The sequence below is a fragment of the Atheta coriaria genome, unplaced genomic scaffold, assembly GCF_025399875.1.
Source record: "Atheta coriaria isolate IRGN ID8LTWV9N9 unplaced genomic scaffold, Caltech_Dcor_3.1 hic_scaffold_9_pilon, whole genome shotgun sequence".
NCBI classification, from domain to species: domain Eukaryota; kingdom Metazoa; phylum Arthropoda; class Insecta; order Coleoptera; family Staphylinidae; genus Dalotia; species Dalotia coriaria.
Genome location: NW_027045451.1, coordinates 3,177,035 through 3,189,678, shown reverse-complemented (window position 1 = coordinate 3,189,678; position 12,644 = coordinate 3,177,035). Strand labels below are relative to the sequence as shown.

Sequence of the window (12,644 nt, the reverse complement as noted above, 5' to 3'; positions counted from 1 at the left end):
AAAGTGACATTTTGCAATTTTTGCCCATTTTATTCAATCGCGAATATCTCGTAAACTAAAAGAGATAATTAAGATCTGATCGCAGCGTCTTAATCTACGGACTAATCTCTATCAGATAGGATAGTTAAAAGGGAAATCTGAGAGATGAAATTTGAATTCTTAAGAAAAAATTGCCAAGGGGGGGTGCTTGATACTTTTTTTCGACGATTTTCAAAAATTCATATCTTTTAAACTAAAAGAGATAGCTACCAACGAATTGTTGATTATGAAAGATTGGAAAATTCCCTATCAGATAAAAATATAAAATAATTATATTTCCTACAGAAAAAGGTCGAAAAACGCGACTAAAAGTGCTAAAAAGTGACATTTTGCAATTTTTGCCCATTTTATTCAATCGCGAATATCTCGTAAACTAAAAGAGATAAATAAGATCTGATCGCAGCGTCTTAATCTACGGACCAATCTCTATCAGATAGGATAGTTAAAAGGGAAATCTGAGAGAAAAAATTTTAAGTCTTAAGAAAAAATTGCCAAGGGGGGGTGCTTGATACTTTTTTTCGACGATTTTCAAAAATTCATATCTCTTAAACTAAAAGAGATAGCTACCAACGAATTGTTGATTATGAAAGATTGGAAGATTCTCTATCAGATAAAAATATAAAATAATTATATTTCCTACAGTAAAAGGTCGAAAAACGCGACTAAAAGTGCTAAAAGTGACATTTTGCAATTTTGCCCATTTTATTCAATCGCGAATATCTCGTAAACTAAAAGAGATAATTAAGATCTGATCGCAGCGTCTTAATCTACGGACCAATCTCTATCAGATAGGATAGTTAAAGTGGAAATCTGAGAGATGAAATTTTAAGTCTTAAGAAAAATTGCCAAGGGGGTGCTTGATACTTTTTTTCGACGATTTTCAAAAATTCATATCTCTTAAACTAAAAGAGATAGCTACCAACGAATTGTTGATTATGAAAGATTGGAAGATTCTCTATCAGATAAAAATATAAAATAATTATATTTCCTACAGTAAAAGGTCGAAAACGCGACTAAAAGTGCTAAAAGTGACATTTTGCAATTTTTGCCCATTTTATTCAATCGCGAATATCTCGTAAACTAAAAGAGATAATTAAGATCCGATCGCAGCGTCTTAATCTACGGACCAATCTCTATCAGATAGGCTAGTTAAAGTGGAAATCTGAGAGATGAAATTTTAAGTCTTAAGAAAAAATTGCCAAGGGGGGGTGCTTGATACTTTTTTTCGACGATTTTCAAAAATTCATATCTCTTAAACTAAAAGAGATAGCTACCAACGAATTGTTGATTATGAAAGATTGGAAGATTCTCTATCAGATAAAAATATAAAATAATTATATTTCCTACAGTAAAAGGTCGAAAAACGCGACTAAAAGTGCTAAAAAGTGACATTTTGCAATTTTTGCCCATTTTATTCAATCGCGAATATCTCGTAAACTAAAAGAGATAATTAAGATCTGATCGCAGCGTCTTAATCTACGGACCAATCTCTATCAGATAGGATAGTTAAAGTGGAAATCTGAGAGATGAAATTTTAAGTCTTAAGAAAAAATTGCCAAGGGGGGGTGCTTGATACTTTTTTTCGACGATTTTCAAAAATTCATATCTCTTAAACTAAAAGAGATAGCTACCAACGAATTGTTGATTATGAAAGATTGGAAGATTCTCTATCAGATAAAAATATAAAATAATTATATTTCCTACAGTAAAAGGTCGAAAACGCGACTAAAAGTGCTAAAAGTGACATTTTGCAATTTTTGCCCATTTTATTCAATCGCGAATATCTCGTAAACTAAAAGAGATAATTAAGATCTGATCGCAGCGTCTTAATCTACGGACCAATCTCTATCAGATAGGATAGTTAAAGTGGAAATCTGAGAGATGAAATTTTAAGTCTTAAGAAAAAATTGCCAAGGGGGGGTGCTTGATACTTTTTTTCGACGATTTTCAAAAATTCATATCTCTTAAACTAAAAGAGATAGCTACCAACGAATTGTTGATTATGAAAGATTGGAAGATTCTCTATCAGATAAAAATATAAAATAATTATATTTCCTACAGTAAAAGGTCGAAAAACGCGACTAAAAGTGCTAAAAAGTGACATTTTGCAATTTTTGCCCATTTTATTCAATCGCGAATATCTCGTAAACTAAAAGAGATAATTAAGATCTGATCGCAGCGTCTTAATCTACGGACCAATCTCTATCAGATAGGATAGTTAAAGTGGAAATCTGAGAGATGAAATTTTAAGTCTTAAGAAAAAATTGCCAAGGGGGGGTGCTTGATACTTTTTTTCGACGATTTTCAAAAATTCATATCTCTTAAACTAAAAGAGATAGCTACCAACGAATTGTTGATTATGAAAGATTGGAAGATTCTCTATCAGATAAAAATATAAAATAATTATATTTCCTACAGTAAAAGGTCGAAAAACGCGACTAAAAGTGCTAAAAAGTGACATTTTGCAATTTTTGCCCATTTTATTCAATCGCGAATATCTCGTAAACTAAAAGAGATAATTAAGATCTGATCGCAGCGTCTTAATCTACGGACCAATCTCTATCAGATAGGATAGTTAAAGTGGAAATCTGAGAGATGAAATTTTAAGTCTTAAGAAAAAATTGCCAAGGGGGGGTGCTTGATACTTTTTTTCGACGATTTTCAAAAATTCATATCTCTTAAACTAAAAGAGATAGCTACCAACGAATTGTTGATTATGAAAGATTGGAAGATTCTCTATCAGATAAAAATATAAAATAATTATATTTCCTACAGTAAAAGGTCGAAAAACGCGACTAAAAGTGCTAAAAAGTGACATTTTGCAATTTTTGCCCATTTTATTCAATCGCGAATATCTCGTAAACTAAAAGAGATAATTAAGATCTGATCGCAGCGTCTTAATCTACGGACCAATCTCTATAAGATAGGCTAGTTAAAGTGGAAATCTGAGAGATGAAATTTTAAGTCTTAAGAAAAATTGCCAAGGGGGTGCTTGATACTTTTTTCGACGATTTTCAAAAATTCATATCTCTTAAACTAAAAGAGATAGCTACCAACGAATTGTTGATTATGAAAGATTGGAAGATTCTCTATCAGATAAAAATATAAAATAATTATATTTCCTACAGTAAAAGGTCGAAAAACGCGACTAAAAGTGCTAAAAGTGACATTTTGCAATTTTGCCCATTTTATTCAATCGCGAATATCTCGTAAACTAAAAGAGATAATTAAGATCTGATCGCAGCGTCTTAATCTACGGACCAATCTCTATCAGATAGGATATTTAAAGTGGAAATCTGAGAGATGAAATTTTAAGTCTTAAGAAAAATTGCCAAGGGGGTGCTTGATACTTTTTTTCGACGATTTTCAAAAATTCATATCTCTTAAACTAAAAGAGATAGCTACCAACGAATTGTTGATTATGAAAGATTGGAAGATTCTCTATCAGATAAAAATATAAAATAATTATATTTCCTACAGTAAAAGGTCGAAAAACGCGACTAAAAGTGCTAAAAAGTGACATTTTGCAATTTTTGCCCATTTTATTCAATCGCGAATATCTCGTAAACTAAAAGAGATAATTAAGATCTGATCGCAGCGTCTTAATCTACGGACCAATCTCTATAAGATAGGCTAGTTAAAGTGGAAATCTGAGAGATGAAATTTTAAGTCTTAAGAAAAAATTGCCAAGGGGGGGTGCTTGATACTTTTTTTCGACGATTTTCAAAAATTCATATCTCTTAAACTAAAAGAGATAGCTACCAACGAATTGTTGATTATGAAAGATTGGAAGATTCTCTATCAGATAAAAATATAAAATAATTATATTTCCTACAGTAAAAGGTCGAAAACGCGACTAAAAGTGCTAAAAGTGACATTTTGCAATTTTTGCCCATTTTATTCAATCGCGAATATCTCGTAAACTAAAAGAGATAATTAAGATCTGATCGCAGCGTCTTAATCTACGGACCAATCTCTATCAGATAGGATATTTAAAGTGGAAATCTGAGAGATGAAATTTTAAGTCTTAAGAAAAAATTGCCAAGGGGGGGTGCTTGATACTTTTTTTCGACGATTTTCAAAAATTCATATCTCTTAAACTAAAAGAGATAGCTACCAACGAATTGTTGATTATGAAAGATTGGAAGATTCTCTATCAGATAAAAATATAAAATAATTATATTTCCTACAGTAAAAGGTCGAAAAACGCGACTAAAAGTGCTAAAAAGTGACATTTTGCAATTTTTGCCCATTTTATTCAATCGCGAATATCTCGTAAACTAAAAGAGATAATTAAGATCTGATCGCAGCGTCTTAATCTACGGACCAATCTCTATCAGATAGGATAGTTAAAACGGAAATCTGAGAGATGAAATTTTAAGTCTTAAGAAAAAATAGCCAAGGGGGGGTGCTTGATACTTTTTTTCGACGATTTTCAAAAATTCATATCTTTTAAACTAAAAGAGATAGCTACCAACGAATTGTTGATTATGAAAGATTGGAAAATTTTCAATCAGATAAAAATATAAAATAATTATATTTTTAACAGTAAAAGGTAAAAAACGCCACTAAAAGTACTAAAAAGTGACATTTTTCAATTTTTGCCCTTTTTATTCAATCGCGAATATCTCGTAAACTAAAAGAGATATTTAAGATATGATCGCAGCGTCTTAATCTACGGACTAATCTCTATCAGATAGGATAGTTAAAACCGAAATCTGAGAGATGAAATTTTAATACTTAAGAAAAAATTGCCAAGGGGGGGTGCTTGATAATTTTGTATGACAATTTTCGATAATTAATATCTCTTAAACTAAAAGACATAGCAACCATCGAATTTTTGATTATGAAAGATTGGAAAATTCTCTATCAGATAAAAATATAAAATAATTATATTTCCTACAGTAAAAGGTCGAAAAACGCGACTAAAAGTACTAAAAAGTAACATTTTTCAAGTTTTGACGGTTTATTTCAATCGTCAAATCGCCGAGTCTTAATCTACGGATAAATCTCTATATGACAAGACAGTTAAATTGGAAATCTTGATAATATTTATCGAAGGTGCCCTGAACACGAGTCACTTTTACCGCTGCCCTTGTACGGAGACCTGAACACGAGTCACTTCTACTGCTACTTTCATACGGTGCTGTGAACACGAGTCACTTCTACAGCTGCCCTTGTACGGTGCCCTGAACACGAGTCACTTCTACCGCTACCCTCATACGCTGCCCTAAACCCGATTCACTTCAACCACTGCCCTTGTACGGTGCCCTGAACACGAGTCACTTCTACCGCTGCCCATGTACGGTGCCCAGAACACGAGTCACTTCTACCACTGCCCTTGTACGGTGCCCGGAACACGAGTCTCTTCTACCGCTGCCTTTGTGCGGTGCCCTTAACAAGAGTTATTTCTACCGCTACCCTCGTACAGTGCCCAGAATACAAGGCACTTCTATCGACACCCTTCCACTGTTAAACCGAATGAGACTCAACTATACAATTGCTATTAATTGCAATATAACTAAATATAACGCTTCATATATATGAGTCAATAAACGATAATAGTGCATCTCTTTTAAACTAAAAGCGATAGCGACCAACGGATTGAAAGTTATGAAAGTTTGGAAAATTCTGCATTAGCTAAGAATTTAAAAACGTGACTGAAAGTGCATTTTTTCTGTTTTGCCCTTTTTCTATGAATTGCGAATATCTCCTAATTTTTGCTATTTTTTTGTGTTTGCTATTTAAGAGCGATCAGCCAGGCCCCGGGGAATTTACCCCAGTTGACCCCACCCTCTCTCTCTCAACGGCCCTGTTTGCAATGGCATGTGCAGAATTTTATAAACTTTGGCAAAGAAGAAATATCCAAGCTTTGCGTTACCATGTTTGAACTAGTTGCAGCTTTCAACCTAAAGATGGCACAGTGCATGACAATTCAGAATATATTTGTTGCCCATCCACGCATGTTAACTGTTCGTATACAATCACTATAACTTCTACATAATTTGCCCGATGCAAAAACTGAATATTGAAAACGATAATTATTTTACGCATTTTCGGTAATTTAATCGAGTAAACAAATACCACAAACATATATTACAAACAATAGTAATTAACGTGAATAAACCAACCTAACGTCTACGACTCCGTTGCTTATATTTTTCGTTAATTAAGATTAGAAATCACATTTCGTTAAAATATGCACACATGTGTGCAATTTCATGTGTTAAAGTGAAGCATTTAGCACACGAAAATGAATATTAATTGTGGGAAATACGTTCGCATTGTCTCGCAGCAGCGGCGAACTAGATGCACAGTTATTTATGATTATTATTGCTATTAAAAAGAATATAATGTATTATAAAAAGGCAAAATCGACGCAGAGCAGAACAGTCGCGTCGCGTTAATTTTGTATAGTTTATAGGTCAAAGTTTCTTTTACCGTTTTTTGTTTTATTTCGTTACACCACGCAAGCAGAGACCATTTTCAAAGTAATTTAAAGTAATGCAAAGTAATGTAAAGCAATGCTGAACAATTCAAAATGCAAACGATTTGGTTTTTTAACTGAAACACGGGGGCTCAACGTTTTGTCAAAATAAATGAGCTAGCAAAAAGTGATGAAAAATGACAAAAAAACATCACTTAAGTCGCGAATGTTTACTCTTTTCTTGACGGGGTAGACAAAAAGTGGTTTTGGCCAACAAATAAAAAATTAAGTCAAGTTGTCCCTTTTATCATTCAGTTCGGCGTTTGTAGGACTTGGACGTGCAAGACATCAATCACAATTTGGATTTTGGAATCAAGTTAACTTTTTTAACTTTTTTTTAAAGTAGAAGTGTTTTGGTCATTTTCCATTCAAAATGTTTCGTTACTAATTGGAATCTATTCCAAATCTAATTTATAGAAAAATACTTCATGTACTTACCCAAATATCGATAAACAGCAGCCACGATCAAATAAACTCGGCATGATTTATTTGCATGATCGTTTTATCGCATCTCTTGAATCATACGATATGAAAAGAAATAAAATCTAAACATTGGTACGATCGCAAACTGTCTTCGTTTCAGCAATGCTCCTGCAGCGGCAGACTTTGATTTGCATATTGCCGGCTAATATGGTAATGGCGCTTTTTTGGTCGGTCAGTTTCAGCAGCTTTCTTTCGTGACGGCCGGTCGGCCGGCATTTCTGCTGAACGCCAACGACACCGCAAAAAACGTTTCGTTTGCAGTCGACAGCAAAAGCGCCGTGTAGAAAAACATCTGAAGTTATCCGAGAGCAGAAGTCAACCTGAAACCAAAATTAATAAATTAACTTTTTAAACAAACGTTTAAAATCTCTTGTTTTTATTTTCAGTTTTTAAGGCTGCTTATTTTTGACTGATTTCAAAGAATTCGATCATTCGATGGCCGTGCATTGTTAAAACGCGAGCGTGCGACACGATTATTAAACATTCGTCGGCGGTGGCGAAAATAATGAGTAATTATCGAATAATTAGCGCAATTTTGACTCATAAGCATGCTATAGGCAAACAGCCGTCACACTAATCACCTTTATATCTGGTTGATTTGTGTGTTATTGTGTATTATGATTATGCAAAACAAGTTTTCACCTAATACCTTTCGGCACGTGCGCAAAATTAATTATTATTATTATTATTATCGAACCCAAACATCAAGTAATAAAGTTTTAGCATGGTAATAAGCAGAAATCTGTAAAAAAAGATTGAAATGATATAATTCCCCATTGCTAACACGATGTAAACAAAGGCGGTGACAGAATAAGTGCACTTAGACACTGAAGAAGCTTTGCGAGCGCGTGCAAATGTATGAATAAAGAATCCCATTGCATTGTCATGACCTACATATCGGACATCAATCAATCAGTACACGGCTCGCGGTCGGCGGCTGATGGAGACAGTGGAATTTGACTCAACTGGCGAATTACTCACTCGTTACTTATTTACTTCGTCGGCGACGGCGGTACGGCGACGCGCACTTGAACCACCGGGAGCCTGCGCGCCTAATGGGAGCGCGCGCGCAAACTTGGCGGCGTAATGAGAGATGATCGAGCGCAAACAATGAGTATTGTGTTGCGTTCCTGGCCGGTGACTTGGGCACAAGTGCAAGTGACAATTGGGTTTTTGTGCGGACGCGCGGTGTCGCTGCCGATGCCGTTCAGCGTGTCCTGTCGGCGCTGCGCGCGGAGGTCCACCTCTCGGCTTCAGGAAGCCCTCCGCCAGCCGAAGAGATAGTGCTGACCGCACGTGACAGGCATAAGTTAGACGGCCGGTCGGCGGCATTCCAGCGAGCCGCAGCCCTGTCACCGATAGCTTTGTGTAGGCCGCCGGAACGAAGCAGGCACGGATCAACAAAAATTTGAAAAACACGAAAAACCCACGAAAATATTGAAATACAATAATTGAAAAACAAAAAACGCAAAATACGAAATAAAATTTAAACCTAAGACAAGAACAAACCTAAAAACTGCTTGAGTTTGAATCTAAAAATACGTAAATATCAACAATTCTGAAATTACACGCCTGCATTTGTTTGTATTCGATATATTCCGTTGAAATAAACTGGCTTGCGGATTTGTGTTGAGCTTTCCTCGTACCTGCTGGTCCTTGTTCGGTGCTCCTGCCAGCTTCGCTGAAACTTTGCGACGGTCGAATAAGTTAAAGCGGCGGCATTCTGACCGTGAATTCGGCGTTGAATCTCCGCCGCGCAGCGCTGCGCTATCAAGATACATGCATGCGCTTACCGTTAATTAATTGCTCTTGATTGGATTACACTATTCGCCGTGCTTCTTTAAGTAGCTGGTTGTTTAACAACTGTAGATACCAGCGCAAGCTCTTTTAAACATATTTATGCGTTCACTTTCTGTTCGTGTCATTTTGACTTTACGCTTTTTGCACTTCAGTCACAAGCAGTTTTACTCTATACTTAACTTAAATTGTTTAGATACCATAAAATTCACTTTCGCGACATTAGATTAAGAAAAAGTTTATACAGATCTCTCTTAAACGAACGCTTTTCTAATAATTTTAGACTTTTTTACTTGAATTGTAGACATAAAGAACCAAAAAAACACAAAAATTGTCATTATAAAACTGCATTCACTACAATTATGTAGTTACAGTAATTATGCATGGTTTGAATTTACATGTATGTAAATGAAATTCAAATAAGAACATTTTGGTGACCACCCATGACGAATTGCAACGCACCCCCAAATGAACAACACAGCCCGATAATAATGTAATTAATAAATGATACGTTTGTCGTGAGTGATGCGTTCAACACCCGCATTGGCATTGTTCTGTCCTCAGGCGTCGTGTTTCTTCATTTGCTGGGTCGGGAGGTGCGCGGGCGACGGCGCTAATGGCACGGCAATTTCGAATATTACAGGGTTCGGCGTCGAATGTAAAACGCCGATTGTTTAAAGGTGCAAGATTCGACAGCAATTATGTCGATTGTTCTAATCGGTGAGCAATTGAACTGGAATCACCAGACAATTAGAGGTATTACTGTGGGTCACAGACCACGCATTTCTTTATTTATTTGCTTACATGCAAGAATCCACTCGAAGTAAACGTGAGTGCCAACTTTGTGCCAAATTACAATTTATTTCTAGAGATATTCAATTGTCCACGAAAATAACTGTAGAAATAGAAACATTTAATTAATTTAACAATGACAAGTTCAACGGAAGCTATATATAGATTTAATGTGCAAATTAACTGTTAATGGTAATTAAAGTTTCTAAATGAATTGGGTGTAAATTATGTCCAAAAACATTAAATTTGCATTTTATTACTTTCAAAGTAGTAAAACCATTGATATGGCAAAGATTTATTGATATTTTCTTTGCTGACTCCAAATTTTATCACACTTTTCAAACAATTTAAGAAAAAATGTTTTTCTTCAACAATGTATTCTCTGTTTCAAAGTTTTTCACTGTATTCAATGTTTTCACAGAAAGATAAATTTAAGATTGCCGGTGTGAGCAACTGCATTGAAATCCAATAAATATAAAATATAGATAAATTGACACCCGGATTAGAATAGTAGTAGGCCTCATTTGGCAGTCGATGGGAAACGATATTCACGGTAATTACCTGCGCCTGGAGTGATAGCCGCGCGGAATAGCTACGTGCGCGCGTATCGCGCCTGCAAACGCAATGCAAAAGCATCGATAAGAACGAGGAAATCCAAAGGCGAGAAAATGTTAATGCCGCACGTCAATCAACAATGACCATACGCAGTTCAGCTGCTGCACCACGCCGTACGCGCTTTCTCGCCCGCTCCGTCGCCTGCACACGTTTATTTGCAATGCGTATGCGATAGGAGCTGCCCGACGCGCATAAGTTAGAGTAACAACGGCGTTTGTTCAAATATGGTGCGGTTTAACGCGTGCAATTTACATTTTAAAGTTTTGCATGCGTCGTGTTTACAATATGGGCGAGCGCGCTGGATGGCAGTAAATGAAAGCGGGATGGCTGCGGTGGCAGCGGCGTAACACGGTAGCGGCGAGTGGTAACGACGCGCGGAGAGACGATTTGCAACCGATGCTGCGGCAGGGTCTGCCTATGGAAAATTTTACTGTATCAGCATCTTAAGTAGTATCGGAGGTGTACAGAGCAAAGCATACGAAGCAAAAGGTGGCAATATTTTGCGATGCATTTTAGAAAAATAAAAATTGCATGTGAATTTTAAATATCTGAAATTTATTATTACTCCGCGTTGTAGTAAAAAAAATATGGTGGCAGCGCTATCCAAAACTATCAACTTTTAGAAAGTAAACATAATTTACGTATGTTTTATGATTTAACCAAATGTATTTTTAAAGCACGACTTGTTGCATGAGTCGATGTGCATGTGACATTTAAACCAACGCACAGTATAAGCGTTTGTTTCGCCATGCGACCGTCCTCCGACGATATCGGCAATACGTTATGGCGAGCGCGGTCTTTCTTCAAGGGCTGCCTCGGCCACTATCAACAAATAAAGAGTATGCGGGCGCGCGCGCGCATACACACGCAAGCACACACACACACACACAGGAGAAGAAAACTGCTCTCTGCGCGCGGCCCGACTCGGCCGGTACTTTACATCGAAGAAATACTACTGATACGGTCACGTATGGTAATTAGATTAACAGATTTATATGTTGGATAATAATATACTCGGGGCATGCTACTTGCGCTCTTGTTGAGCGCCGAACAGCCGGGACATTATTTTGCCAACATAGAAAAAAAATCGCGAGCCGGCGGCCGCGCGTTTCGCAACCGCGAGCACCGCGAAGAGATACCTTTCGAGCGCGCCGAAGAGCTCGAGTGGCGTGGAGTTTACGAGCGCGCTCAACGCGCCGCCCCGACTTTTTCCCGATTATATTTATTAACAGTAATATGGTAAAGCTTTTGCGCGTGGATAAATCGAGTTGGGCAGCCACGTTTTGCGGACGTGTGCGATGAACATTCAACGCGCCGCACTTGCTTTCAGATTAGAGTCAAATTAGTTAATTATTTATACCTATTCGTTATCGCCATCGTTGATCTCTGCCATTGCGATCAATGCGCAAGCTGCGACGCATTGAGCAACTTTAATATCAAAGGCGATAAGTGAAAGTGGATATTGTTAATGTTTTACACATTTGTACATTGCACTTGTTTATGTGGAGAGAAAACTTCACACATATTTGGATCATTTCCTGGAATAAATTAATAAACAAACGTAAAACTATGCTAAGAAAATCAAAATTTTACTTAACAATGTCCCTCACTTAAATTATCGTCAAAAAATTGTTTTTCTTTATTTTTAGACACAAAATTAACAAAAAACAATTTGAATGCATTCAAAAGTATGTGAATTTAAATGTGTGTAGATTGTGTGGTCTATTGATTGAACAATCGCCATAGAAATTTAGTTAAACTTGAAAACCGTTTAGTTATATTGTTATAACTAATAGTTAAAGGTTTATCAAAGATGTACAGCATGCATTATGTAAATGAGCACGTGCCATTCGCGATGCACAGCTTGATGGCATGATGGTCCTTATTAAAAGGGCCCACGTACAATTCGAACGACTTGAAGACACTTGGCAAACAAAGCCCAAAAGCTGCGCACCAAAGTTACCGCGTCTTAAAATAAACAATTGAATTGTTTTCGTTTTACACGATTATCGCCAGTTGAATTGTTAATTCGAGTGCTGATAATATATTCACCATACGCGCAGCACACGAGCGCGCGAACGTGCAATCACCATCGGCGCTTCGACGACACCCCAAAAACCCATCTCTTCAGCGTGATAAATATTTGCATGATGATTTCGTTGCAGCAATGCCAAAAATGCGATTTACGACCGTTTTATTGCCATTTGTTCCCGTCGATACACTTAGCAAGCGGAAAAAATTAAAACGTCAAAGAAGAAAAAAGACTTCAATGAGAATCGATAAAGATGCGGCGTTTTATATTATCAGCACGTGCCGCATTAAATCAAAAACAAACAAACGGGTGCCTGGACGAAAATGCACGCTGCTGCATTGAAATAAATACATCAAAAGTGCGACAGTTCCTCTGCCGAAGAAAATGAAAGAAACGCCG

The 12,644-nt window shown here is 36.6% G+C and overlaps 1 long non-coding RNA gene across 2 annotated transcripts in view; it reads right to left on the bottom strand.

The window, feature by feature from the left end:
• The window catches only part of LOC135798481 (uncharacterized), a 54,290-nt gene that overhangs the window by 2,017 nt on the left and 39,629 nt on the right, over positions 1 to 12,644 (bottom strand). For both annotated transcript variants that reach the window (XR_010549714.1, XR_010549713.1), the window contains one exon: positions 6,965 to 7,329. This is a non-coding gene — a long non-coding RNA (uncharacterized lncRNA). The remainder of the gene's footprint in view (positions 1 to 6,964; positions 7,330 to 12,644) is intronic.